Source organism: Nomascus leucogenys, chromosome 6, assembly GCF_006542625.1.
Source record: "Nomascus leucogenys isolate Asia chromosome 6, Asia_NLE_v1, whole genome shotgun sequence".
Lineage (NCBI taxonomy): Eukaryota > Metazoa > Chordata > Mammalia > Primates > Hylobatidae > Nomascus > Nomascus leucogenys.
Genome location: NC_044386.1, coordinates 16806854 through 16832603, shown reverse-complemented (window position 1 = coordinate 16832603; position 25750 = coordinate 16806854). Strand labels below are relative to the sequence as shown.

General features: G+C 36.3%; 1 long non-coding RNA gene across 1 annotated transcript in view; it reads right to left on the bottom strand.

Annotated features, from left to right (window-relative positions):
- The window catches only part of LOC115835438, a 140428-nt gene that overhangs the window by 68202 nt on the left and 46476 nt on the right, over positions 1 to 25750 (bottom strand). The window contains exon 2 of the long non-coding RNA XR_004030410.1: positions 3502 to 3603. This is a non-coding gene — a long non-coding RNA (uncharacterized LOC115835438). The remainder of the gene's footprint in view (positions 1 to 3501; positions 3604 to 25750) is intronic.

Sequence of the window (25750 nt, the reverse complement as noted above, 5' to 3'; positions counted from 1 at the left end):
ACATATCTGATAAAGCATGTGTATCTAGATTACATAAAGAACACTTACAATTGTATAATAAGAAGATAGCAAATGAAACTTGGGTTAAAGAATGAATAAACATTCACCAGAGAAAAGATATGGGTAGCAACTAAGAAAATTATGTGAAAGTTGTTCAAGATTGTGAATGATGTATTCAATGCAGGTAGTGACTAGAGAAATGCAAATTAAAACCATAACCTCTATACACCTAGAGAATTGCCTAAAATTCAAAAAAAAATTACAAAGTACAAGTGAACATAAAGAACAACTGGAACATTCATAAATCTTGACCTCTTTATTTTTTGTTTCTGATGGTGGATTGATACTGATAATGTAATAGTCTTTAGTGAGAGAGAGGATCTTTTCCTCCACAACAGTGCTCAAGAACCATCTCTTACAAACAAGCAGACAAAATTCTCCCATTTTCAGCAAACTTGTTTTGTACAAGACACTTCCATGAAAACATTGATTACAATTAGTTCATCTTGGAGATCAAGGTCCCTCTAACTGCTCTTTATATATAATAGATATACTCAGCTTGAAAGACAGAGAGATAGAAAGAGAGAAAGAGAAAAGAGGAATAGAGAAAGAAGGAAAGGAGAGAGAAGGTGCGTGGTGGAGGAGGAGGAGAAAGAGAAAGAGAGAGAGAGGAGATCTCCTTCTAACCCAGAGGCTCAAATAACATAAAACTAAATGTGTCCATTGTCCTGAACTATCCAAATAAAATAGGATAATTTTATATTTTTAAACCTACCTCCCTATTGTAGATTGCCTTCTATCCAGAATGATAACATTTGGGATTTTCTATTTTTAGTGATCTTTTCTACAACAAATCTCTTAGTTACAGATTGTATTTTAATTGTCTCTACTCAGTGTATTGGGTAATAATAAAACTAGGATTCCTTTATTGTATGGAATATTGAAACCAGGAATTACTAAATTAAGAGGTCTGATCAAGAGATTCCTTTTCTATATACCTAACCCACATCAAAATGAATACTTCTGGCTGAACTGAATTTGGAATTTGGCAAGAGTTGTTTGGGCAGTTATATAACCCTCCATTCGCTTTGCCTACATATGTCCCCACTGGCACTCACTGCTGGGCTAAGCAGAATTTAAACCAGGAATTTGCAGAAGTCAGTACTGAAAAGCAGCAAGGAAGCAGCAAGGAATCAGCAGGTTCAGAACCTGGTAGAGGCCCAGGTCACAAGGGTGAACATGGGCATCCAGGGGTCAAGAACATCCAGAGCCAAGTAGGACAGACACCAAATGTCATGGTCAATAACTGGAGCCAAGGAGCCACCAGGAGCCCAGGAATTATCCTTGATGACACAACACAGGCAACAGTCTCTAGAGATATCAAATTCTCCAGGATACTCCAGGAAACTTTTTTAAGTTAACATGCCTGAGACAACTCCAGTTCTATAACATCGTAAAGATGCCATTCTGACAATAAAAACCTGTGCTTACTGTGCATCTTTCTATTGTTCTTCTGGTTGTTTATAATGGTTATTGTCTCTGTCAATGAGCACAGTGATATTATTTTATATCTTCCCTGCTTCTTTCTTCAACCTGATCATTAACTCTTCGGAATCATGCCATATTCACTTTTGCACATCCCTCCTAGCCATATTGGTATATTGCAGAGATTAGATACTTGATACAATTTTTTTACTAATTTTTTATTCATAAATTTAGAGAGCTCATTTGATGTAGAGGCAGCTCAGCTGAAAAATTTCTCGATGATGACAAATAGATATTACTCATAATTGAACCCAAGCAACGGAAAACTTTCCTAAACATTAGAAATAATAGTGTTTTTGACAAAATAATCCATAACTCAGGGTTGAAAGAGGAAGTGATATGGAAGCCCTGTGGGAGATAGCAGCGTAACTTTAATTAGAAATAGACAATTTAGATTCTAGCATTTTATTACTAGGTATATTGAGAATTACTTAAATTTTATGAGCCTCACTTGCCACATATGCAAAATGTAGCTAAATGACAACTTGCCTACCTGGATATAGAAGGTTAGACCAAATACACCTGGCAGGTTAAAAAAAAAAAAAATAAGAGGCAGATTTTCGGAATAATAGAAGAGATCTACATTAGCTTTTAGAGAAATTGTATTTGAGGTCCCCTCCAGTAAAGAGCTGTGTAACTGCAAAAAATATAGAATTCATTTACATATTAACATATAATTCCATTTTCAGAGATTGAAAAAAAAGCCTCAGGACAAACAAGGCCATTAACCCTTCCTATTTCAATAAAATGCTTAACAAATTGCTCTCCACCACTAAGGAGCCACGGATTCTGAACAAACTCTACTGTAACTCTACAGCTTTCATTAAAAGTGGCAAAGTGCATGGGTGACATTTGAGAGTTTAGAATGCCCGAGAAAGAAATTATTGGAAGAAGAGACACATGTGGAAAACTATTAATTGTTAAATGAGCCCAATTACAAATTCCAATTTCTTGATGACATTTATCTGGATACATTTTTTTCCTTCCCAAATATTATTTTAATTATGAACAAAAATTGCATGTAAGAAAAATGAAGAGAAAGAAAGGCATTATGCCAGAGACATGTACTAAGAATGGACAAGAAATTGAAGAAATGCTCTTTTTTTTTTTTTTGGAGAGACAGGGTCTCACCATGTTGCCCAGCCTGATCTCGAACTCAAGGGCTCAAGTGATCCTCCCACCTCAGCCTCCCAAAGTCCTGGGATTACAGCCATCAGCCATCAAATCAGCTAAAAAATTTCTTGATGATGACAAGTAGATATCACTCATAACTGAACTCAAGCAAAGGAAAGCTTTTTGAAACATTAGAAATAATAATTTTTCAATAAAATAACCCACAACTCAGAGTTGAAAGAGGAAGTGATATGGAAGCCCTGTGGGAGACAGCAGCGTGACTTTAAGAACTGTGCCTTTCCTAAACACAGAATGCATTTAACTGTAGCATTCACACCATGTGGAAGTTTAGCTTAATCAATAGAAAATTGGGACTTTGGCAAAGTAGACTTTGATTACTGGCATTAGAAGAGAGAGAAAAGATAAATAGTTCTCCAGCTAACTTTCAGCCCCAAAACACATAAAGATAAATGACTCAGCACAGCAACAGAATCCCTGGAAACTTTAATTTCTACAGTAATTCTTTCCCTACACACTTACCATCTCGGCAACTAAAATCCAGGCCAGAAACAGACACTCTTAATATTCTGCCATCAGAGGATTACAAACTTGTTGGTTTAGAAAGTCGACCCTGGAGATCAAGCCAAACAACTTGGACAATTCCACCACAGACAAGAAAAGAATGCCTTTTTAGTATGAGTGTGTACTGTTTCCCTAGTAAAGGAAATAAAAATAAACAAAAACAAAGCAAAAAACCCCACAGAGTGTTGTCATGGTCAAAAGATATGCCTGCAGCAATGTGAACTGACTTTGTAACCCAGAGAGGAAGGTAAGCATACTTACCTGTTGGCATGGCTGTATAGACTCCTGGCTCAGTGCCTTACTGAGGAGGTCCTCACCAAGTTGCAAAGGATGGATCTACACCCTCCATTCTAAAAATTGGCACTGTTGGCAAATAAGATGACACAGGAACATACTCAGTATTCTGAAAAAAGCTCAAAGGCAGTAAATGTCATTTTTCTAATGAAACAGAGTTAATACAAGAAAGAAGAGTTAGTATTCTCCATGGAAATTGAGACCATATGGTATCCATAAATCAAAAGCAAGATACTATGATAAATGAATCAAAGAAGAATCAAAAGAATTTAGAAATATAAGTGCTAAAATTTTAAAATATTCTATCTAAGGAGTGAAATGTCTAATGAACTCAGACATTTTTTTCTTTGTTCTTCAGTAGAGTGAGTCATCAATTTTATCAAGAAACTATGCATCCACATGTACTCGTAGTAAGTCTTCTCTTAGAGAAAGTTAGATAGCAGAAGGAATAAAAGGAAAATAGAATTTAGCACTTTATTATTATTATTATTATTTTATTGTACTTTAAGTTTTAGGGTACATGTGCACAATGTGCAGGTTCGTTACATATGTATCCATGTGCCATGTTGGTGTGCTGCACCCATTAACTCGTCATTTAGCATTAGGTATATCTCCTAATGCCATCCCTCCCCCCTCTCCCCACCCCACAACAGTCCCCGGAGTGTGATGTTCCCCTTCCTGTGTCCATGTGTTCTCATTGTTCAATTCTCACCTATGAGTGAGAACATGCAGTGTTTGGTTTTTTGTCCTTGCGATAGTTTACTGAGAATGATGATTTCCAGTTTCATCCATGTCCCTACAAAGGACATTAACTCATCATTTTTTATGGCTGCGTAGTATTCCATGGTGTATATGTGCCACATTTTCTTAATCCAGTCTATCGTTGTTGGATATTTGGGTTGGTTCCAAGTCTCTGCTATTGTGAATAGTGCCGCAATAAACATACGTGTGCATGTGTCTTTATAGCAGCATGATTTATAGTCCTTTGGGTATATACCCAGTAAAGGGATGGTTGGGTCAAACGGTTTTTCTAGTTCTGGATCCCTGAGGAATCGCCACACTGACTTCCACAATGGTTGAACTAGTTTACAGTCCCACCAACAGCGTATAAGTGTTCCTATTTCTCCACATCCTCTCCAGCACCTGTTGTTTCCTGACTTTTTAATGACGGCCATTCTAACTGGTGTGAGATGGTATCTCACTGTGGTTTTGATTTGCATTTCTCTGATGGCCAGTGATGATGAGCATTTCTTTATGTGTTTTTTGGCTGCATAAATGTCTTCTTTTGAGAAGTGTCTGTTCATGTCCTTTCCCCACTTTTTGATGGGGTTGTTTGTTTTTTTCTTGTAAATTTGTTTGAGTTCATTGTAGATTCTGGATATTAGCCCTTTGTCAGATGAGTAGGTTGCAAAAATTGTATATCTAGAAACCCCATTGTCTCAGCCCAAAATCTCCTTAAGCTGATAAGCAACTTCAGCAAAGTCTCAGGATACAAAATCAATGTACAAAAATCACAAGCATTCGTATACACCAATAACAGACAAACAGCCAAATAATGAGTGAATTACCATTCACAATTGCTTCAAAGACAATAAAATACCTAGGAATCCAACTTACAAGGGACGTGAAGGACCTCTTCAAGGAGAACTACAAACCACTGCTCAATGAAATAAGAGGATACAAACAAATGGAAGAACATTCCATGCTCATGGGTTGGAAGAATCAACATCGTGAAAATGGCCATACTGCCCAAGGTAATTTATAGATTCAATGCCATCCCCATCAAGCTACCAATGACTTTCTTCACAGAATTGGAAAAAAACTACTTTAAAGTTCATATGGAACCAAAAAAGAGCCTGCATCACCAAGTCAATCCTAAGCCAAAAGAACAAAGCTGGAGGCATCATGGTACCTGACTTCAAACTATACTACAAGGCTACAGTAACCAAAACAGCGTGATACTGGTACCAAAACAGAGATATAGATCAATGGAACAGAACAGAGCCCTCAGAAATAACGCCGCATATCTACAACTATCTGATCTTTGACAAACCTGACAAAAACAAGCAATGGGGAAAGGATTCCCTACTTAATAAATGGTGCTGGGAAAACTGGCTAGCCATATGTAGAAAGCTGAAACTGAATCCCTTCCTTACACCTTATACAAAAATTAATCCAAGATGGATTAAAGACTTACATGTTAGACCTAAAACCATAAAAACCCTAGAAGAAAACCTAGGCATTACCATTCAGGACATAGGCATGGGCAAGGACTTCATGTCTAAAACACCAAAAGCAATGGCAACAAAAGCCACAATTGATGAATGGGATCTAATTAACCTAAAGAGCTTCTGCACAGCAAAAGAAACTACCATCAGAGTGAACCTGATTTTGTAGGCAACCTACAAAATGGAAGAAATTAGTACTTTAAATAAGCATAATTGATTAAAGTAAGCTTCTTTTTTCAAAATAGTATTAAAATAAAAACTTTTTGCAGATATTCCCAAGAATAAAGAAACAAGATTAAAAAAAATTAACCATAGAGACACAGATTAAAGGCTAAAATTCGAGGTCAAAGTGTCATACAGGAATAAAGTATAACTTTATACCGATAAACTTATAAACATAATAATAATTATTATTATTTTAGAGACAGGATCTCACCCTTTCACCCAGGCTCGAATGTAGTGGCACTATCACAGCTTTCTATAGCCTCAAACTCTTGGGCTCAAGCAATCTTCCTATTTCAACCTCCCAAATAGCTGGGACTACAACTGCATGCCACCATGCTTAGCTAATTTTTTTTTTTTAATTTTGTAGAGACAGAAGCTTGTTATGTTGCCCAGGCTGGTCTCGAGCTCCTGACCTCAAGTGATCCTTCTGTCTCAGCCTCCCAGCGTGCTGGGATTACAGCTGTGAGCCACTGTGCCTGGCCAGTACAATTATTTTATTGGAAAATATAAATGACCAACTTCACAAAATATTTCAAAATCCTGAATAGACCCATAACAAGGCACGAGATTCATAAATTTTAGCAAAGGGTCAAGTTTTTAATTTTGCTTCAAAGCATAGAAAGACATGAGATCTTTCAAACATTATTCATAAACCTGCTGTATCTTTAATATTCAATGAACAAAGAGAGCATAAAAATTACAATAGATAAACATCACTTATGCATATACTTTATTAATATCATAAAGGTAAATATAAGCCATAAAGTCCGGCAGAAGTAAAATAATATTGTACCAAGAGAAAAGTAGTGTTCATTGCTTCCAGAAATAAAAAATAGTTTAATACTGAGGAAATATAATGACGTAATTCATTGCATTACACACTAATGGACAAAAATGATACATGCTAAAGTAAGTCACTTAATAAAGTAAGCATTCATTACTAAGCAATACCTACTCTTATCACTTCTATACTGTAAGCCTTTGTCAGTATAATTTAAGTTAAACATGTAAATATAACATGAAAGAATTAAGATTATATGAAAATTGTCTATCTGGAAAGCCTAAAAGTATTGAGTGAAAATTCTTAGAATAAGTGAATTTTACTAGTTACTAGATTTTTTAAAAATATACAAAATCAAGAGCACTTAATTTAACTAAAAATAATCAGTGATACAACATTAAAATGTTTTTTAATTTTACATAATACCTAAGGTTAAATCTCACATGAAATATACGGTTCCAAGGTAAAGAGTATTTTTAAAAGGTATACATTTAAAAACACAAATGAATAAATGGAAGTATAAATCCTGTACAATCAAAAGACTAAATATTACAAAGATACCACTTGATAAAATATTTCAATAAATTCAGCATGGTTCAATCAAAATTCCTCCTGTTTTTGTATTTTTTTGAAAAACTTTTAGCTTTTCTGTTCTAGAGTTAACATCTAAATTATTGTATTGAAAATTAAAGTGTTAAAAATAGACATTTGAAAATTTACATCAAATCATAGTATGGCCCTGTTAAAAACCCCCATGACTGCTTTTCACTTAAATCTAAACTCTTTGCCATAATAAAAAAAAGACCATCACTTCCATCCCAGCTCATCCTAGGTTTCCTCTCACACACAGCACTACAGTTCTCTTTCCTCTTGCAGGTGGCAGAATAATGAGCCTCCGGAAACATCCACGGCCTCATCCCTAGAACCTGTAAATATGTTGTTATGTGATAAAGGGGAATTCAGTTTGCATAAGAAATAAAGACTGCTCATCAACTGACCTCTTTCAAGGTCACTCTGTCTAATTCAGTCTTGTGACACTCCGTCTTAATCCTTTTACAGAAATTTAGCACAATTTGTGATACGTTTTCTCTGTGTGCTTGTTATGGTCTAGATTCTTCACCAGGTTCTATGTAAGCAACGGTCTTATCTTAAATTTTGTTTCATGTTATATGCCCAGGCCTTCACTTGGTACCTAAAACAGACAAATGACTAAGCAAATGTATGAATATACTATGAATTTACAATAATAAAATTATATAATAATAGCACATAAGAGTATATATCAGTAGACAACATGAGATCCCAAAGATTCATGAAACTCCAACATATAATACAGATTACCTTTTAAATCTCTGAGTAATAGGTAGACTACCTAATATGTTTTGTGTGCAGAAATGGGAGTCACTATGTCTTTTAAGGTATTACACAACCTCTTGTTATGCTCAAAAGTAAAATCAAGACAACTTGAAGATTAAAATGTAAAAACAAAAATAACATTTTATAATTTTAAAATGAAAAAGATCTTTATAATAATATGAACCCAGAAACTATAAAGAGAAAAGATCAATACATTTGAGAACTTAGTCATTTAAATGTTTCATAACAAATAATGCCATAAACCAAATTATAAAACACTATAAGCAAATTTTAAAGTAGTGGAAAAATTTTTTTCAATCCATTTGAAATAGATTACTATGCAAAATAGCAAAAACATCTGCAAATTAATACTAAAATAAGCAGACATATCTTTGTAAAAAGAATAAAAATAAATTATTTACAAATTTTATAAACAAACATGAAAAGACTTGCAAAAAGCAATTCACAGAATTGACCAATAAACAAATAATAGGATCTTGAATCTTAATAATCAAATAAATACAAATCAGAACAATGTTTTTTTTTTATGCATCAGATTGGCAAAGATTAAAATACTTAATACTCATTTGAATGAGGAAGAGACCAGGCATTCTCAACCATTTAAGGAGGGTCCAACGGTACAATATATTTTGTAATACCTATCTTTCTTTCCCTTTGAACTAACAATTCCACTTTTAGTGATTACACACAAATTTATCCAAAGTTGTTATGCAGATAGAATAATCATCACAGTAATGTGTGTAATTACAAGAAGAAAAGAAGGAAAGACAGAAAGAAAAAGGAAGGAAGGAAGAAGGGGGGAGGGAGGGAAGAAAGGAAGGAAGGAAGGAAGAAGTGGGGGAGGGAGCGAGGGAGGGAGGGAGGGAAGGAAGGAAGGAAGGAAGGAAGAAGGGGGGATGGAGGGAGGGAAGAAAGGAAGGAGGGAAGAAAGGAAGGAGGGAAGAAGGGGGAGGGAAGGAAGGAAGGAAGGAAGGAAGGAAGGAAGGAAGGAAGGAAGGAAGGAAGGAAGGAAAAAAGTAAAGAAAGCTAGCTAGCTTAAGAGACTAGGTACAGAGCAGGGAATATAGAAAAGTTTCTCTAGGTGTAAGTTTGCACATAAGTTGCATAAAAATTGGAAGAATATGTACCAAACTTTTAACGATACTTATCTCTGAAGAGTTGATAAGGGAATCAAAAAGTCTTGACTAAGCACGTTTTTATGTGTTATTTTGTTTTCTGGCCATTGTTTTCTGTCCAAGCAATAGTCTACTATAGAACATGTTTTATATACTATCTATTAGGGTAGGAGAAATTGGTAAATGACAATTATCAAATTCAAAAACAAAGAACAGTTTAGAACTTCTAAAAGTGATGAATTAAAATGACTCCCAAAGCTCTTAGGGATCTCTAGGAACAACACTGTTTCCCGAAAAAGTCTCTTCTACTTGGTGTCTATCATTTAGAAAATTAGGGGGAAAGTTTGGGGAAAATAACTTTAATTCATTATGCATCATACTTGCCATTTTTCTGTTTACTTCCTTTTCTCCACTCTAGTGCTCAAAATGCTTGAGAGGAAAAAGAGTCAAAATGCACAGTCTCAACTTTAGCAAAGAGCCGATTCTATTATGTAAAAATTTCATAAAACAAATAAGAACTATATAAGAAAGTTGTGAAATATTTTTCACGTGAAGATAGTACAACTGAAGCACATTGAAATAAGTCCCCCTGACATTTAGAGATGTCCTGGAACCCAGTTGACAGTCATGCATACTCAATCTATAAGTTTAGAGAGGCACTCTTTGTGGAACCTATCTCAGACCAGTAAGAGACAAATCTGGCACATAAATTATCTCCCTTCCTCTCTCTAGAAGGACTGTCATAAGACTAGTGGATCATGCAGTCTCCCCAGCAATAGTCTTACCAAATTAAACAGTCATTATACTTGACATCAAGCGATGGCTAACTCAGTAACTCACACCCTCATATTCGTTTTCTTTACTTCCTGCCCCACTCCCTTTTCCCTCTCTCCCACATCTCAAAGACTACACTCCCCAGGAAAGTCTTAAAACATAAATATTTGCCTAACACTACTTTCTTGGAAACTGTTGCCTGGCATGAGTTTTCTCTATTTAAGATGCAAAAACTAAAATTTTCAAAATTAAACTATGATTTCAAAAACATGTAGAATTGCAGTTCTATGACTTGATTATGATGATTTAGCTCTGTGTCCTTAGACAAATCAATTAGTTTCTCAGAACTCAACTTTCCAATTGGTAAAACTCATTTTCTTCTTAATAGCCATTTATTTCACTTATGCTATGTCCCAGATGTTTTACTAAACACTAGTGATAAAATGATAAATAATACTAGTCAAGATCCTCAGTATTCCAGATAGACAAGTACATTGGATATTATGGTAAAATGTACTAAATGCAATGACAGAGTTATTAAAAAAATTATGGGTGCAAGAGAAGGAGCAGCTAACTCATCCTTAGTGCTTTAAAAAGAAGAAAGTCTTCCTGGATGAATCAGTATCTGTAAAGATTCTTAAAGGATATGTAATTTTAGGTAAGAAATCATGTCAGAAAGGACATTCTAGGCAAGAAAATAGCATGGAAAAAACACCCTGAAAGAAATCTATTTATGAAATACAAAACAGATTACTGAAGCAAAAAATCAGAGAGCCAAAGATGAGTAATGAATGAAGAAAAGTAGACAAGGCTGTGTTTGCACCATTAAGACTTTGGGCTCTGCTGAAAGTGACAGGGAGGCCATAAAGATTTCTCAGTAGAGGGCGGGCGTGGTGGCTCATGCCTGTAATCCTAGCACTTTGGGATGCCGAGGCGGGCGGATTGCCTGAGGTCAGGAGTTTGAGACCAATCTGGCCAACATGGTGAAACCCCGTCTCTATTAAAAATACAAAAAAATTAGCCGGGTGTGGTGGCATGCGTCTGTAATCCCAGCTACTTGGGAGGCCGAGGCAGGGGAACTGCTTGAACCAGGGAGGTGAAGGTTGCAGTGAGCCAAGCTCGCGCTACCGCACTCCAGTCTGGGCGACAGAGTGAGACTCCGTCTCAAAAAAAAAAAAAAAAAATTTCTCAGTAGAATGGCATAGTTGCATAAACTCTTCCCAATAGTTTTTTCTCCCTCGAATTCTGTGATTCTATAACCCTATATTTTGTAATAAAAAAGAGGTTAAAAGTGGCATTTTGTTGAAGTTATATAGATTCTATGGTAGTGTGCTAGCAACAATATTTAAATAAAAGTTATTAATCATTTGATAACACAAGATCAATTCCATATGCATGATTTCATCAGACCACATCTGGAATGCTTTTATTATTTATAGGAAATATATTTTAGAAAAAATATTTTGAATCTGACAATATCCAAAAACTATCCAAGATTATGAAAGATTCAGAAAACCATTTCTCGGGAAAAAAAAAATAAAAGTACTTTCTGTCTTCAAATTTCAAACAGCTGTCATGTGAAAAAAAAAAAAAGAAACAGACCTATGCAATGTAGCTGAAGCCTACAGATTTAAGATATAACTGTAATCTGTGAAAAAGTTATAGACAGCAAAATTCCAGCTTAATATATAAAAACAGAACATGACATAATTTAAGTTTTTCAAGAAAACATAAATCATTTTTTGACCATAAAACTTCAAACAGAGCTTAGAAACAATCTGTTTTTTAAAAAACAGGTGCTGGTCCCTGGACGTGAAATAATAACTTACCCTCCCACCATTTAAAAAAACTCTAAAAAACTGAAAAAAAATGTTTAAAAGTTGAGTTTAGACATTGGGCATTAGACAGTAGAATACTGTAATATCTGAGAGAAGAGGGAAAAAATGAGACCTTGGTCACTTTAGATTTCTACCCGGTACATTTTCTAGACCATGGAGTAGGGGGAAGAAAGCCAAGCAGAACATCATCGCCTCACTGGTTTGAAAAGACAGATGGAGTTTAGAAAGGCTGAGATACCTGGAGTTTTCAAGACAGAGCACAGAAAAAGGATGCTACCAAGAAAAGGAGTTCCAAAAATACACATAGGCATTCCCTTAAATATGTTGCTGAATACTAAGATACATATGCATAGGGTGAAACTTTATGAGGCAAAGAATTAAAAAGCTGAATAATTTCCAAGACTCACATTGGTCTGGGAAGTGTTTGAGTTTCAACTAGGAAGAATAGAGACACTTTGTTGAACATCCTAACCACTGTGTAGAGCATAATTATAGACATATACCAGCCCCTATATTAAAGCTTGTTTAAGGGTAAAGGCTAATTTAGGTCCACTCTAATAAAGTTTATACATAAGTTACAAAAGGATCAAGCTTACCCACAATAACTTAATTGCCCACCAAAACAAAATCCAACACTCTTTAAAAGAAAAATACAAAATCCAAGTATTCAACAACATGCTACTATAATGCCCTGCTTCCCATAAAAAGTGCTATATATTACAAGAAGTAGAAAGATGTGACACATAAACATAAGAAAAATCAATAAATAGAAACAGATTCAGAAATGGAAGGGAAGACGAAATTAGTAGACAGTAACTTTGAAAGAGCTTTCATAAATTTTCTGAAACATTTAAAGGAAAACCTGATGATAATGAGGAGGAATGGAAGATAAAAATAGAACAAATCAAAATTTGACCTCCAGGTACTGGAAAACCTGAGGTGACTAGTGACTGGACTGGGACCCCAACATACCGAAGCAGCCCTACAGAAAACTGGCCAGACTGCTACGTGGGTGTCCATTATCTTCTCACCAGGCAGGTCCTTCAGACCTGGGCCTCCAGCCAGCCCCCTAGCAGCTATCAAGCCAGCACCAACTCAGCAACTCCCTGGACAGAGCCTCCAGAGGCAACTGAAAGCCTCTCTGCAACTGCCTATCCAGTGGATCTACCCTTACTACTCTCAGACTAATGAAGGAACAAAGACCCTAAATGCATTATCTACACCTCCAACAAGCTTCAGTAGACCCAAGGAAAGGAGGTCACTCCATTTTTGATGGGTCTCACACAACTCCCACTGCTTGTCACCATATAGGGAACCCCTGGCTTGAGCCCACAGCTCAGACTTTCCATCCTGGGCTGACTGCACTGAGCAATTGCTGATCTACATCTCTCTGGGGTGGAGCCCCCAGGAGACAAGCAAAATACACTTGGCCACAAGCACTTACTAAGGTCCCTTCCTCTGCTGCCTCCAAGTTGGGGAAGGAATATAAACCCTGAGATTGCCTGAGAGCTGCAGTGGACAGCCCAGGATTGCCAAGTCACAATCTATGCCAGCACTCTAGCGGGAGAGGAATTCATGCTTTCAGAGCACTGAGAGGGAACACAACAGCCACTGTGAGGAAAGACAAGGGAGATACACAACTGAGCAACAGTCTACCAACTGACCAATAAACCTAAGTACCACCTACTAAGTCACACCCTAAACCTTCAACACCAAAATGCTTCACTAATATACCCACCTCTGATACCACAGACAAGAAGTCAGCTTCAAATAAAAACCGTCCATAAAGCCTCAGCCCAGTGAACATCTCAGAAAAAGAAGTCTATTGACTGTACTCAATCTACACTGCAGTTAAAGGAACACCTACAAACAGAGATGAGTAAGAACCAGTGCAAGAACTCCAGTAACTCAAATGGCCAGAATGTTGTATGTCCTCCAAAAGGCCACACCAGTCCTCCAACAAGAGTTTGTAACCAGACTGTACTGGCTGGAATGACAGAAATAGAATTGATACTATGAACAGAAACAAAATCATCAAGATTTAGGAGGATGGCAAAACCCAATCCAAGGAAAATAAGAATCACAATAATGCAATAATAGAACTGAGGGATAAAATAGCTGGTGTGTGTATATGTGTGTGTGTGTGTGTGTGTATAGATATATATATATACACACACATATATATGACATATATGAAATATATGTATTTATATATTATTTATATATTATTGTATATATTATATATAATATATGAAACTGGATAAATATATATTATATATATACATATATATATGAAAACTGAATGGGTCTGACAGAGCTGAGTAACACCATACAAGAATTTCAGAATGCAATTAGCAGTATTAAGAGAAGAATAAGCCAAGCTGAGGAAAGAATCTCAGAACTTAAAGACTAATTCTCTGAAATAAGACAGTCAGACAAAAATAAAGAAAAAATAATAAAAAGAAATGAACAAAATCTCTAAGAAGTATGGGATCATGTGAAGAGATCAAATCTATGAATTATTGGCATCCCTGAAAGGGAGGAGGAGAAAGCAAACAACTTGGAAAACATGTTTCGGGATCTTATCCATGAAAACTTCCTCAACCTTTTTAGAGAGACCAACAGTCAAATTCAGAAAACACAGAGAATTCTTGGAAGATTCTGCATATAAAGATAAATCCCAAGACATGTAATCATCAGATTTTCCAAGATAGACATGAAAGAAAGAATGTTAAGGGCAGCTGGAGAAAAACAGTGGGTCACCTATAAAGAGAATATCATCAGACTAACAGTGGACCTCTTAGCTAAAACCTTACAAACAAGAAGAGATTGGGGGCCTATATTCGACACTATTAAAGAAAAAATTTTTGAACCAAAAATTTCATATCCAGCCAAACTAAGTTTTCTAAGCAAAGGAGAAATGAGATCCTTTTAAGATAAGCAAATTGATATGGTTTGGCTCTAGGTACCCACCCAAATCTCACCTTGAATTGTAATCCCCATAATCCGTATGTGTCAAGAGCAGGATCAGGTGGAGGTAACTGGATCATGGGGGCAGTTTCTCTTATGCTGCTTTCATGATAATGAGTGAGTCTTACGAGATCTAGTGGTTTGATAAGTGTCTGGCATTTCCTCTGCTTGTACTCACTCCATCCTGCCACCTTGAAGAAGGTGCCTGCTTCTCCTTCACCTTCTGCCATGATTGTAAGTTTCCTGAGGCCTCCCCAGCAATGCAGAATTGTGATTCAATTAAATCCCTTTTCTTTATAGATTATCCAGTCTCAGTATTCCTTCCTAGCAGTGTGAGAATCCACTAATACGGTAAATTGGTACCAGGAGCTGGGTGCTACTATAAAGCAACTTTGGAACTGGGTAACAGGCAGAGGTTGGAACAGTTTGGAGGGCTCAAAAGAAGACAGGAATACGTGAGAAAGTTTGGAACTTCCTAGAGACTTGTTGAATGGCTCTGATCAAAATGCTGATAGTGATATGGATAATGAAGTCCAGGCTGAGGTGGGCTCAGATGGAAATGAGGAACTTCTTGGGAACTGGAGTAAAGGTGATTCTTGCTATGCAAAAAGAAAAACCGGCAGCATTTTACCTCCACCCTAGAGATCTGTGAAACTTTGAACTTCAGAGAGATGATTTACGGTATCTGGCAGAAGAAATTACTAAGCAGTAAAATGTTCAAAAGAAAGCAGAGCATAAAAGTTTGAAAAATTTGCAGACTGACAATGCGATAGAGAATAAAAACCCATTTTCTGGGGAGAAATTCTATCAAATCCACATATATCAATAAAAACCTTGAATATAAACAGGCTAAATGCCCCCACTTAAAACACACAGAGTGGCGAGGTATATAAAAAACTAGGGCCTAATGGTATCCTGTCTCCAAGAGACTCATCTCACATGAAATGACACACATAGGCTCAAAATAAGGGGGTGGGGGAAAATCTACCAAGCAAATTAAAAACAGAAAAAAGCAGGGTTGCAATGCTCATATTAAATGAAATAGACTTGCCGGGCGCGGTGGCTCAGGCCTGTAATCCCAGCGCTTTGGGAGGCTGAGGTGGGCGGATCACGAGGTCAGGAGATTGAGACCATCCTGGCTAACACGGTGAAACCCTGTCTCTACTAAAAATACAAAAAATTAGCCAGGCGAGGTGGAGGGCGCCTATAGTCCCAGCTACGCGGGAGGCTGAGGCAGGAGAATGGCATGAACCCCGGGGGGCGGAGCCTGCAGTAAGCCGAGATCACGCCACTGCACTCCAGCCTGGGTGACAGTGAGACTCCATCTCAAAAAAATAAAAATAAAAAAAATAAGTGAAACAGACTTTAAACCAACAAATATCAAAAAAGACAAAGAAGGGCATTACATAATGGTAAAGGGTTCAACTCAACAAGAAGACCTAACTGTCCTAAATGTATATGCACCTAACACTGAAGCACCTAGATTCTCAACCAAGTTCTTAGAGATCTACGAAGAGATATAGACTCCCACTCAAAAATAGTAAGAGACTTCAACACTCCACTTACAGTATTGGACAGATCAATGAGGCAGAAAATTAACAAAGATATTCAGGACCTGAACTCAACATTGCACCTAATGGATCCAATAGACATCTGCAGAACTCTCTATTCAAAAACAGAATATACATTTTTCTCATTGCCATATGGCACATACTCTAAAGTTGACCATGTGATTGGACATAAAACAATTCTCAGCAAAGGCAAAAGAAATGGACATCATACCAAACACACTTTCAGACAAAAGTGGAATACAAATAGAAGTCAAGACTAAGAAAATTGTTCAAAACAATTCAAATACATGAAAATTAAACAACATTCTCCTGAATGACTTTTGGGTAAAATTAAGGCAGAATTCAAGAAGTTCTTTGAAACTAATGAGAACAAAGATACAATAAACCAGAATCTCTGGACACAGCTAAGGCAGTATTAAGAGAGAAATTCATAGCACTAAAAACCCATATTGAAAATTTAGAACGATCTCAAATTAACAACCTAACATTACAACTGAAAGAATTACAGAAGCAAGAACAAATCAACCTCAAAGCTAGCAGAAGACAAGAAATAACCAAAATCAGAGCTGAACTGAAAGAAATCATGACACAAAAAAACGTTCGAAAGATCAGTGAATTCAGGAATTGGTTTTCTGAAAAGATTAATAAGATAGGTCACTAGCTAGACTACTAAAGAAGAAAAGAGAAAAGATCCAAATAAACAGTTACTAACTATATATTGTTGGTAAGCAAATACATGCTATCTGTATATCACTTTTAAAATTTTACTGATACATAATAAAGGTACATATTTTCAGGATGCACATGACAATTTAATACATTCACATAATTTGTAAAATTAAGTCAATGTAATTGGGATACCCACCACCTTAAATATTTTCTTTTCTTTATGCTGGAAACATTCTAATTATTCTCCTCTAGCTATTTTGAAATACAATTGATTATTGTATAGCCACCCTACTGCTCTATTGAACACTAGATCTTATTTCTTCTATGAAAATATATTATTTGTACCCATTAATCAATTTCTCTTTCCACTTATTTATAAAGTGGCCAAGAGTTTAAATGACAAAGAATGGAGAAACTTAGATCATGCAATCATCGATTATAAGAAAGTTGAAATGTCTATAGTAATATTTGAGAAAGTAAACCTCATAAGAAACATTACCAAAAGAAAAAAGGGACAGCCACAATACAAAAAAAGTTCAATTCATCAAAGAGACATAATAATCCCAAGTATGTATACACTTAATAACAGAGCTGCTCAAGTAGTGAAGCAAAACAAACTTCAAAGAAAAGTAGAGACTTTTCAATTACATTTAGAGATTTCAACATTCTTCTTCCAGTAATTTCAAGTAAACATAAAATCAGTAAATATACAGAACATTTGAACGCTACTGACACACTTGATGTAATTCATATTTTTAAATACCCATTCCTTTACTGCCTAATACAGTCTGTTCAAACGCACATGAAAATGTCACAGTTATACCATTTTCTGGGTCATAATACAATTCCCAATGAATTTCAAAGTATTGACACTTTACAGAGTATGTTCTTTGACTATAATAAAACTAAATTAGAAATAAAACACAACAATAGGAGGGAAAAAGCAATGTCTGGAAAACTGACAAGTATTTGGAAATTAATTATCAAACTTCTAAATACTCCATGAGTCAAAAAAGAAAACCCAGATCATTTTAACTGAAGGAAAATAAAATTAAATCATCAGAATTTTGAAAGTGGAGATAAAAGAGTGAGTAAAGAAAAATACATAGCTGTAAATACTTATATTAGAAAAGGGCTAAAACAATGGTCTAAGTTTTATTTTAAGAAACAAGCAAGCAAGTTAAATCCAAAGTATATAGAAGAAAGAATATAATAAAAATCTGAGCAGAAATCGGTAACAAAAATCTGGCAAACAGGAAAATAAATAAAAAATCTAAAAGCTGCTAATTTGAAAACGTAGATGAACTGATTAATTTCTAGCTGTAATGATCAAGTAAAAGTGAGAGGAAGCAAATTAACAGTTTTAAGAATAAATGAGGGAGTACTACTATAGATCCTACAGACATTAAAAAAATCCTAAGGGAATATTAGTTTAATTAATTCAAAGATTTAACTAAAATAAACAAATATGTGAAATGTAAAAACAGACAAGAGAATTTAGAAACTGTGAAATGCTCTATAATCATTAAATAATTCAAACTTTAATTTAGAACCTGCTCACAAAGAAAGGTACAGGTTAAGATAGCTTCATTGGTGAAATCTGTTGAACATCTCTGGAAGAGGTAATGCAAAATAACACAAATCTTTTTATAAAATTTAACAGGACAGAACACCTTTTAGCTCATTTTATAAGGCCAGTATTACCTTGATAATAAATAAGAAGAAAACTACAAGAAACCTACCAACAAATATCTTTCATGAACATTGTATTAGTTTTTTGTTGTTGCTGTTACTGAAACAAATTTCCACAAACTTACTAGCTTAACACAGATTTATTATCGTATAGGTCTGTAGGTCAGAAATCTGACACACTGGAATAAAATCAAGGATTGGCAGGGCTGCATTCCTTTCTTGGTGCTCTAGTACAGTATCCATTTCCTTGCCTTTTCCTGTCTCTAGAGGCCACCCGCATGTATTGGTTTATAGCTGTTTTCCTCCATCTTTAAAGCCAGCAACACCATGTCTCTCTGACCTTGCTTCTGTTGACATATCTCCCTGATCACCACCAGGAAAGCTTATCTACTTTTTTAAAGACTCTTGTCATTAGATTGGCCTCACTCTGATAATGCAGAATAATCCTCAGCTCATGGTTTTTAACTTGAAACACATCTCTGAAGTTCCTTTTTCCATGTGATGTAGCAAAGTCACAGATAAAGTGGATGAGGGTGTGGACATATTTGGGGGAGCCATTATTCTGACTACCACAAACATGGTATTAAGAAGTAATATTCTTACTATTAAGAAGAATATCACTAATAATAAAATTAATAATATTCTTATTATTGAGAAGCAATATTCTTAATACAATATTTAGAAACCACATTCAACAACATCAAGAAAATGAAACCTGAAAAAGTGAAATTTGTTTATCCCAGGAATGCAAAGTTGATGTGTAATTCATGCCATTAACGTAAGAACGTGGGAATTTTATATAATCATCTCAGTAGATATAGAACAAACATTTCAAAAAATTTGAAACCTCTTTTGATTAAAAAAATTATATCAAAATATTGATTAAAGGAAATGTTCTCAACTTAATAAAAAGTATCTCTAAAACTCCCATGGCTAACATAATGTTTAATGATAAAAGACTGAAAACTTTTTCTCTAAGAATGGAAGCAAAGCAAAGTACTTGCTTTCGTCACTTTTATTCAGGATTGTATCACCAGTGCAAAAAAAAAAAAAAAAAGGCATAGTTTCAAAAGGAAGACATAAATGTGCCTATCACAGATAAATTGATCACATACATAGAAAACAATTAACAAATTATACTTCATAAAATTGAAATCTTCTGTTATTCAAAAGACTCCTTTGAGAATAAGAAGAGACAAACAGAATGAAAAAAAAAACACTCATACGCATGTCAAAGCTTGTATCTGGAATATTTTTAAAACTCAGAATACAATAAGAAGACAAATAACCCTATTAAAAATAGAAAAACAATTTGAACAGATACTTCAAAAAAGAATATATTCAAGAATAGCCAATATGCACATAAAAAATACACTTGATTTTAATAGTGATGAGCTAAATGAAAATTAAATCCTCAATGAAATACCTCTACACATCCAGTAGACTAGGTAAATGGAAAAGGCTGACCATACTCAGTGCTGATGGGGATGTAGAGCTTCCAGAATTATTATTAGTGGAAATGTAAAATAATCCAATAATATATGAGCTCCCTCTCATATATTATTAGTGGAAATATAAAATAATCTGACCACTTTGGAAAACAATTAGACATAGTTTTATAAAAATAAACACATACTTGTTATATGATGAAGCATTTTTACTGATACTTACTAAAAGAAATGAAAGCATATGTCATAAAATTATACATGGATTTTTTTCATATTAGCCAAAAATTGGAAAAATCCAAATGACTATCAACATGTAAATGAATAAAAAATGCTATGCATTTAAAGGAAGTAAAAAGTAACAGAATAGGAAAGGCCAAGATGGCTAGTTAGAGCCTATGTGTATCTTTACACGAGATGAGTCTTTTGAAGACAGCATACCAATGGGTATTAGCTCTACCCAACTTGCCATTCTAATTTACCATGGCCAATTAGAAGCAGCTGCAGTTCATGGCTCTCATGGAAAGGAATGAAAATGGCAGTGAATTCAAAAGTTTCAACTGAAATATCCAGGTTCTAACATCGAGACTAACCAGGTAAAAAACTCAACCCACAGAGAACAAAGAAAAGCAGGCTGGTGCAACAGCCCACCCGAGAGTAGCACAGAGCTGAAGGAACTTCCACCCCCAGCCACAGAAACACCGCATGTTCTCTCTCATAGGTGGGAATTGAACAATGAGAACTCATGGACACAGGAAGGGGAACATCACACTCCGGGGACTGTTGTGGGGTGGGGGGAGGGGGGAGGGACAGCATTAGGAGATACACCTAATGCTAAATGACGAGTTAATGGGTGCAGGAAATCAACATGGCACATGGATACATATGTAACAAACCTGCACATTGTGCACATGTACCCTAAAACCCTAAAGTATAATAAAAAAAATAAATAAAAAATAAAAAAAAGAAATCCCTGACTGATTGTGCAACCCTGCCCAGGAAACCATGCTTCTCCCATAGATCTTTGCAGACCATGGATCAGGAGATCCACATGAGACCATGCAATCAGGGCCTTGGATTCGTTACACAGAGCTGTGCACAGTCTCTTCACAGAGACCCAGGAGTTTTACACACTCTGGCTCTGGGAATCCTGGCAAGGCAAGAGATGCATCCGTACACTCCCTTAGGAAGGAGGCTGAATCCAGGGAGCCAAGCACCATTGTTCAGTGGGCCCCACTTCCCCACTTCTAAGGCATCTCACAAGTTAAGAGCCACTGGCTTGGAATTCCAGCCAGCCAGTGCAACAGGATGGAGACTGCCTGAGGAAGAGGAGTTCCCAGGGGGAGGGGCAGCTGCCATTTCTCTGGTTAGGTCAAACTCAGCTGTTCTAGCCTGCAGGCTCCAGGGAGCCCAGACAGTCCCGATGAGGAGGAGTCCCCCATGTCACAGCACAGCTGGTTTATCACATCATGGCCAGACTGCTTAAGTAGGACCATGATCTATCCCTCCTCACTGAGTGGGGTCTCCCTGTGAGAATTTGAGAAACTCCAGCCAGGGTTATATGGACAGAACTCTGATCTCTCTCTGGGACAGAGCCCCTTTAGGGAGAAATGACCAATGTCCTGTGGTTTAGTCGACTCAGCCTTTCCAGCTTGCTGAATCCAGAGAGTCCAGGCTATCTGGACAAGAAAGGAAAGAGTTCCCCCCAATGCGGTACATCTGCTCTACCAGAAAGCAGCCAGACTGCTTCTTTCAGTGGGTCTCTGATCCTGTCCCTCCTGACCAGGTGAGACCTCCCAACAGGGGTCTCCAAACACCTCCTACTGGAGCTTCCGGGCCAGCAACAGGTCAGTACCTGCCTGAGTTGGAGCTCCCAGAGGTAAGAGAAGACTGCCACCTTTGCTGTTTTGTAGCCTTCACTGGTGATACCTCCAGGTAAGGGAAAAGTTGAGGCAACTGGGTATGGAGCAGACCCAATTCTCCATACCCATACACCAAAGAATGGCCTGACTGTTAAAAGACAAAGAAACAGAACGAAACATCAACAAAAGTCCCCAAAAACTGCATTAAAAGGTCAGCAACTCTAAAAATTGAAGGTAGATAAGCCCACAAAGATGAGAAAGAATCAACACAAAAATGTTGAACACTCAAAAAGCCAGAGTGACTCTTCTCCTCCAAATGACTGCAGCACCTCTCCAGCAAGGGCACAGAATTGGGCTAAGGTTAAGATGGATGAATTCACAGTATTAGGCTTCAGCAGGTGGGTAATAACGAACTGCACTGAGCTAAAGGAGCATATTGTAACCCAATGCAAAGAAGCTAAGAATCATGATAAAATAGTACAGTAGCTGATAACCAGAATAGCCAGTTTAGAGAGGCACATAACTGAACTGATGGAGCTGAAAAGCACAACATGAGAAATTCACAATGCAATCACAAGTATCAATAGCAGAATAGACCAAGTGGAGGAAAGAATCTCAGAGCTTGAAGACTATCTTTCTGAAATCAAATGGGCCAACAAGAACAGCAAAAAAAGGAATGAAAAGGAACAAATAAGACCTCTGAGAAATATGGAACTATGTAAAATGACCAAACCTACAACTGATTGTGGTACCTGAAAGAGATAGGGAGAATTGAACAAAGCTGGAAAACATACTTCAGGATATCATCCAAGAGAACTTCCACAACCTAGCAAGACCGGCCAACATTCAAATCCAGGAAACCCGGAGAACCCCAGTAAGATACTCCATGAGAAGATCAACCCCAAGACACATAATCTAAGGTTGAAAAGAAAAAAAAAAATGTCAGGGCAGCCAGAGAGAAAGGCCAGGTCACCTACAAAGGGAAACCTATCAAACTAACAGTGGACCTCTCAGAGGAAACTCTACAAACAAGAAGAGTTTGGGGGCCAATATCCAACATTCTTAAGAATTTCTAACCCAGAGTTTTATATCTGACCAAACTAAGCTTCATAAGCAAAGGAGAAATAATATCCTTTTGAGACAAGCAAATGCTGAGGGAATTTGTCACCACCAGGCCTGCCTTGCAAGAGCTGCTGAAGGAAGCACTAATATGGAAAAGAAAAACTGGTACCAGCCACTAAAAAAATACACTGAAGTACACAGACAAGTGACACTATGAAGCAGCCACATAAACAAGTCTGCAAAATAATCAGCTAGAATCACAATGACAGAATCAAATTCACACATAACAATATTAACCTTAAATGTAAATGGGCCAAATGCCCCCAATTAAAAGAAACATAATGGCAAGTTGGATAGAGCTAATATTCATTGGTATGCTATCTTCAAGAGACCAATCTCATGTGCAAAGATACACATAGGCACAGAAAAAAATAGACGGAGGAAAATTTACCACACAAATGGAAAATAGAAAAAAGCAGGGGTCACAATCCTAGTTTCTGACAAAACAGACTTTAAACCAACAAAGATCAAAACAGAAAAAGAAGGATATTACATAACGGTAAAGGGTTCAATTCAACAAAAATAGCTAGCTATCCTAAATGTATATGCAGAGATTTAGACTCCCACACAATAATAGAGACTTTAACACCCCACTAACAATATTAGACTCATCATTAAGACAGAAAATTAACAAATATATTCATGACCTCAACTCAGCTCTGGATCAAGCAAACCTGATAGATATCTACAAAACTCTTCACCCCAAAACAGCAGAATATACATTCTTCTCATCACCACATGGCAGTTACTCTAAAATTAATCACATAATTGGAAGTAAACCACTCCTCAGCAAATGCAAAAGAACTGAAATTATAACAAACACTCTCTCAGATTACAGCACAATCAAATTAGATCTCAAGACTAAGAAATTTACTGAAAACCACACAACTACATGGAAATTGAACAACCTGCTACTGAATTCATCCTGAATAAATAATGAATTAAGGTGGAAATCAAGAAGTTCTTTGAAACTAATAAGAACAAAAAAAGACAATGTACCAGAATGTCTGGGACACAACTAAAGCAGTGCTAAGAGGGAAATTTATAGCACTAAATCCTTACATCAACTCAAATTAACAACCTAACAACACAACTAAAAGAACTACAGAACCAAGAGCAAACAAATCCCAAAGCTATCAGAAGACAAGAAATAACCAAGATCAGAGCAGAACTGAAGGAAATAGAGACACAAAAAAAACCTTAAAAAAATCAACAAATCCAGGCACTGATTTTTTGAAAAAATAAAATAAAATAGACCACTAGCTAGACTAACAAAGAAGAAAAGAGAGAAGACTCAAATAGACATAATAAGAAATGATAAAGGGGATCTCAACACTGACGCCACCGAAGTACAGACAACTATCAGAGAACACTATAAACACTTCTACACACATAAACTAGATAATCTAGAAGAAATGGATAAATTCCTGGACACATACTCTCTCTGAAGACTGAACCAGGAAGAAATCAAATCCCTGAGTAGACCAAAAATGAGTTCTGAATTGAGGCAGTAATAAATAGCCTACCAACCAAGCCCAGAACCAGACAGATTTACAGCTGAATTCTACCAGAGGTACAAAGAAGAGATAATACCATTTTGACTGAAACTATTCTAAACAATTGAAAAGAAGGGTCTCCTCCCTAACTCATTTTATGAGGCCAGCATCATCCTGATACCAAAACCTGGCAGAGATACAACAAGAAAAAGGAAACTTCAGGTCAATATATCTGATAAACTTTAATGCAAAAATCCTCAATAAAATACTGGTAATCAGAATCCAGCATCACATCAAAAAGCTTATCCACCATGATCAAGTTGGCTTCATCCCTGGGATGCAAGGTTAGTTCAACATATGCAAATCAATAAATGTAATTCATCACACAAACAGAACTAAAGACAAAAACCACATGATTTTCTCAATAGATGCAGAAAAGCCCTTTGATAAAATTCAAGCTCCTTTGTGTTAAAAACTCTCAATAAACTAGGTATTGAAGAAACATACCTCAAAATAATAACAGTCATATATGACAAACCTACAGCCAATATCATACTGAATGGAAGAAAGATGGAAGCATTCCCCTTGAAAACTGGGACAAGACAAGGACGCCCTCTCTCACCATGCCTATTCAACATAGTACTAGAAGTTTTGGCCAGGGCAATTAGACAAGAGAAAGAAATAAAGGTATTCAAATAGGGAGAGAGGAGTCAAATTATCTTTGTTTGCAGATGACATTATCCTATATATCTAGAAAATCCTATTGTCTCAGCCCAAAAGCTTCTTAAGCTGATAAGAAAATTCAGCAAAGTCTCAGGATACAAAATCAATGTGCAAAAATCACTAGCATTCCTATAACACCAACAACAGACAAGCCAAGAGCCAAATCATGAATGAACTCCCATTCACAATTGCCACAAAGAGAATAAAGTACCTAGGAACACTGCTAACAAATGAAGTGAAGAACCTCTTCAAGGACAACTATAGACCACTGCTCACGGAAATCAGAGAGGACACAAACAACTCGAAAAACATTCCATGTTCATGGTTC